We start from the raw sequence: 5,957 nt of genomic DNA on the forward strand, positions 1-5,957 counted from the left end.
TGATGCGTTATGCTTGATTTCTTGACTCTATCGTTCTAATGATGTCGCTTTAGCCTGGCGTTCAGAGGTCACCAAAAGGGGTGAATTGGTTACTGGATTGTTTCCAGGGCGAAAGCGGTGGAGCAAAGCAGGAGGTGTTGCAGAGAGGCTGGTTGATGTTTGCTGTGGGTTCCTGGGAAGGAGCACATCATTTCTGCCACGATCTAAGAGATGTTGCAAGCCTCGCAACAATGATGGCTCTGCTTTATTGCTCACATAGCATACCCAAAGGACTGAAATACACTTTCGAACTCAGTACAGAGTCATTCCCCGAAGGTTTTCGATGGGATCTGGAAGTGGCAACTGTTCGCCCCCAAAGTAATTGGCATTTCGAAACAAACTGGCTTCAACGGCAAGTGTGGTGGTAAAAAAAAGAGAACAAGTTTGGCCAAGACTTTCATTCACAATTGCTAAGAAGGAGTCAACACAAGAAGAAAAAGGTCTTATACTTGATGTAATGTGCGATGTCTGTTGTTGTACGGTATGTAATATTGTTTCAATCACGACATACTCAAGATCTACAAATTGAATTGCAAGTAATTGACAAACTTTTTTTTCAAAGCAGTAGCTTTTGTTTCACACCTACTTCATACCATGAAAATTCTTGCATGGTAAACGTTAATATAGATTTTTACGTTCTATATAAATGTTAACAGCTAAACATGCTTAAATATCTAAATTTATAATTATATATATGCATTGCCTCTCATGGGTGTAATACCAAAACGGACACCCAGGTTGAAATTCAATAAAATGGCTTCTGAATGCGTCTGTGATGGACAGAAATAGTTTTATGTATCTATGATTTAAGTTGTGGTGGGGAAAAGAGATGTACAATTTTTATTGAATGACTTAACATGCACTTAGTTAATATTTTGGGAAAAAGTTAACCTGCTGCTTAAAAAAAATAAGTTATTAGCAGTTTTATTACTATGTTTCACAACAAGAAGTTAATTGTACAACATGCTTAGTTTGAAACAAACTTTTTTTGTTAGGTTTGTACAACTCAGATATGCTTTCAGTTTGGTTGGTTTTTACTTGCGTCATTTTATGTTGTCTAAACTAGGATTTGAGGTTTGTACAACTTGAAATATCTTGTTGCTATCACTTAAAAAAAACTTGATTAAATTAAAATCTAAGTTAGATGAGGGACTAATTTCCAGGCTTCACCTTTGTCCCCAAACTATTATTCTAAGTTTTTTAGAACTCAGATATTATGTTAAAACAACTTAAGTTTACTTAGTTGGCTAACTCCAATTTTCTTAAGCATTGTAAATTGTTGTAACTTAAAATGTGTTAAGGCGGGCCAGGTTACAAAATGATGTTTCTAAGTTGAATCCCCCCCACCCCTCTGAAGCAGTGGAGGTTGCAATGGGGTTATGGCTCTTGAAGGGAAACCGGAATCTTGAGGAGCCCATTCCTTTTTCAAAGGAGTGGTATCCAAAAGACTGGCTCAGTGTTGTTCTCTGATTTATCTATCAGCGCTCATTTATCTATTAAGCGTGGCCTGGCGGGCGCGTAACCCCACTTTTATCCGCTGGAAATAATCCTTGGGGAGGACATTTGATTGAGGGGTAAGATTATGGGTTCCGAATCATTAAAAACTTAAGCACATAACGTCGAACTATACATATTATATTGGTGGGGATGGTCTAGGGTATTTTGAAATATTGGATCCGTGCCACTGGTTGGTTGGACAACTCAGATGACATAAAGCCTACTTTGCATATCAATATAGGAGCACATGTACTCTGCTGCCGCCTCCTCCCCCCTTGTGTGCATGCTTCTCCGTCTTCAGTGGGCAAGTAGCAAAGGCGAGGAGCTTGTGTGCACATAATGTGGGTGGAAAAAAAAACAAGCAAAGAAACGGCTCAAACTGCGAAAAAAACGTCGGGGTTCCCCCAAACGTTCCAAATGTTAAAAAGAGCGCTTCTAAAAATTAGATTCTTTGTTCGTTTCACGCCCAACCTGCGTATGACATACAAGACCGAGAAGTGGACAGTCTCAACATCTACAGGGTGATGCATCCTTCGCGCCAGTTTGTAGGTGATGCTGGCGCGAGCAGTGGCCCCAAAGTTAAACTATCAGATTGACCTCTGGGTGATATGGCTTTTTAGTGACTTTTAGTTTATGGGGCTGCCTCCTTGTCTTTACTTTTTAATGCCTCCTTGGCCGCGTTCTTTTCTTGACTGATGAGCCTTGAATATTCTTCAATCTTTGATGGTCTTCTCATGCTCTGGGGAGATTTTTTGGAATGGCTTTCACCTTTGTTGCAGGCAATCTTCACTTGTTTGGGTTTTATTGCTCAATGTTTCATTCTGTTACATTGCTTTTTTCTACTGTTGCTTTGTTTTTGAATAAACACTAGGATAAAATTAATCCAGAATCTAGAGAGGTGTGTGTGTGTTCTGCCACATCTTTAGGGGGATTGGGTTGGTCTACCTTCAGATTAATAAATTTTTGACCTCTGCTAATTGGGTGAATTGCAAAATTTTAGTTATACTATATCTGTTCTTGTTTTGTAAATTTTGTTGTGTAAATTAAGTTTAAATCGGAGTATTACATAAAGTGCTCTCTGTACTTCCACTCTCTTTTTTATCTTTTTTAGCCGCTGTAAGGTTGTGCCACCAAATCTAAACAGCCAGACCTTTAGGAACTCTTATGCACTGAGATATAGTGAATACCGAGGTTGCAGCTACATTAGTTCTCGCGTTTTCAGTTTAATTCTATTTGCTGTGTTATATTTTTTTAATGGTTTTTGTGTTTCCATCTGGCTGACAAGGTCTGGTCATGTGATTTTACCTGTCCATACTCGATACATCGCTGCATAACCGCTTGACAGCACATCTTAAGAAACGGGCCCAAAGGCAACCATTTTGAATTTGCCCTGAATGGGAAGGCCCTGAATGGCTGACAATGCACTATAAACCTGGCTTTTTAACTGTTCATGAGTATGAGTGAGTGTAAAGATTTTTACTAGTTCCATAAACTAGTAGGATCCCCCCCGCTAAACCCTGAATATGCCACAAGGTCAGGGTCTCGGGCAGACAAGCCCCCGCCTTCCATTGTTTTTACACAAAAGCAGCAGGAATTCGCATACAGTTTATTTCGTGCGATGAGGATAGAAATTTATTCCACTCTAGTGCTGACACCAGGATAATTAAGATCTAAATGATAGTGCTCTGCATGCTGTAGTCTATAAGAAGCGAAAACAGAGGAAAGATATGAGAATTGGAAGAAAGATGGACATCATTGCCTTTTTTTGACTCTGCACAGATTTCCTCTTCGTGGTTTTTGGAGATTGCGCAGGAGCAGGGATAACAGGCGGGCTCTCTAGAGTCAGCCAGCTTAGGTATATGCGCGATAACCCCAGGAGGGAGAGAATAGTGGAAACACGAGAAACATAGGAACAGGCCTCTTTACTCCACACAACCACCAAATATCAAGAAGTGACATGTCTTCAAGGACCAGGAAACTTTCAAAATTAAAATCAGCCTACTTCAGGAAAACAGTTATTAATTTGGAGCGGGATAAGAGGCTATGCTCTCTTGGTGTTTGCGCTACAGCTACTTTGTCTGTTCAGACCATCATGGGGGAATGGATCAGCAAAACATTTTCTGGTTCAGACTTTCTAGCGTTTTCAGACAATTGACCAAATACCTGATTGGTCCTTTAGCCACCACCCCAGGAAGTTGATTGTTTATCTCTTATAATGCTCAAAACCGCATTTGAATATATATCATACCAATGCGTGTGGTATTATTGGGCAGGATTATTTGCAGTTAAGGGTCCATTGGAGTGGCTTACAAAAGATCAGTTTTTTCCGTTACGCTCTTTGTTTGGCGTGTTACAAAGGCATTCGCCGGATAGCCTCACCTTCCATTTATGGGAATTTGGGTCAACCCCATTGGTATATATGAAGGCTTGGTGAGCAAGGCATACCGTGTCTAGCGCCAGAAGCCTATGCTCCTCAAGGGTTTGATCCAAAACCCCTGAGTCCCTCTATTTTGGATGCGACAAGACATCCTGCCTGCCTGTTATCCCGCTGTTCAACCATGTGACACCCTCTCACATACAACCTCCATCTCTCGCTATTACACAGAACTTTAAAGGGCAATAAACAAGCCAGACGCCCAAAAATATAGATTAAAGCAAGACTTGTAATAGCCCGTTTTTTCGTAATTACATTAGTCGGCTGCTCCTAAATATGTTATTGCACAAACTAAATTATCATTTTCTTAGCACCCAAGTTCCCTCTGATTAAACTGGGTCCTGGAAGTGCTTGCCAGAAGGATGAAGCTAGGATGAAGTGGTTCCAGCACAGGAGTTTCGAGAAATCACTGAAACATTATGGTATATATAGCCTCTAACCTCCCACATAGGTAGCCCGTTGTGAAAGTGGCCCCACCTATAGATCAAAGGTATTCACGGAAAGGCTTTCGGGTGACGCGGAACCACGGTCGTAAGGTACGAAGCAGAAGCCAGAGACACAGACCAGCACTAAACATCTTCCTGTGGGGATCCTTAAGCAAGTAGGTTGGTGCTGGTGAGGAGGATGGGCTTCCGGCTGCGCCTCTTTTCTGTGCTAGCAACACACCCTGCGAGGATGGTGTAATTATAAGTTAGAAGATAGACCAGGGAGCAAAGGAAAAACACAACACGGCGAAGGCGCCCAAGGCGCAGGCGTGCATGCGTTGATAGAAAGAGATGAGGCTGATGTCACTCGGTTGAATGGTCATCACAGTCAACTGCGCGTCAGGAAGTTCAAAGGACCTCTTCTGGGTGGTGTATACGACAGGATGAATTTGAAGGTAGACTAACCATGGCCAGGAGGTAATTAAACCAGCGTTATAGATTCAGACAATGTGGCAGCTCTCCCTGCCACCGTCTGCCCCAGGGATGTGGAGTTTCTGAAGTTTCCCCTCGGGACAATCTTTCAGATCCACACCACCAAAACCAAACCAACCCCTGGAGGAACGAGGGGTATGGAGGCCTGGCATAATTAATAGCCAGCCACCCGTATGGAAGTTCAAGACCCATTTAATGGCCTCCTCCTTCCAATTGGAATCCTGTGGCATTCTTCATCTGTCTTTCATTCGTTGGCCAATCAAGTGTTTACTCGCTGAGCACTAGCCTTGCTATCCATAGGACACACTCCTTCTCTTGGTCAGGCATTGTGTCTTCCTTGTCTCGCGCGCTCGCTCTCGGTAACACCAAAAACCGTTAGCATACTTGATGCATTCTTTTTCTCTGCCACTGATCAAATTGTGAAGTTCATTTACAGTCTGTTTTTTGGCCACAAGATTACCCAACTTCAAAGTTCCAGGGGGGAAGCTCAGAGAAGATGCACAGACAATGACAGGCCACTCTGCGTGATAACCCCCCAATGCCACATTGCCCAGCCCTGGCCCCTTACCTGTTAGCAGCCAAACACATGTGCCGATGAAGCATGTGCTGAGTTCGTATATGTTGAGGGAAGAGAAGAGGACAACATCCAACGTTGCCCCCCAGTTAGAGCACGGGCGCCGATCGGGCGACCTGTTGTGTGCTCAGCTTATGGCGATTTGCTGGTGGCTATTGGGGTGGATACCCCACTGGAACAGAGCGTGCCCCCAAGGAAGTCAGCTTGTTGGCCAGTTCTTCAGGTGACCAATTTAATGACTCCTCACTCTTTGACATCTGATAACTGGCCTGCTGGACGCTGCCGGTGACCTCCGGCAGACAGTAAAACTTCATGATGAAGCCGTTGAGGCAGGAGCCCACTGCCCTGCAGAGAAAAGCAGGTGAAGATGGAGCTTTACAACAATTTACAATATTTACAGTCATAAGTTTGAGTTTACAAAGGATTTTACCTGATGGACACAAGATATTAAATTTAATTTAATTATTTAATTGCTCTGAATCAAATGTATTAAAGA

The sequence above is a fragment of the Morone saxatilis genome, unplaced genomic scaffold (genome assembly GCF_004916995.1).
Source record: "Morone saxatilis isolate NCDOM2014 unplaced genomic scaffold, NCSU_SB_2.0 Contig17, whole genome shotgun sequence".
Taxonomy (NCBI): Eukaryota; Metazoa; Chordata; class Actinopteri; family Moronidae; genus Morone; species Morone saxatilis.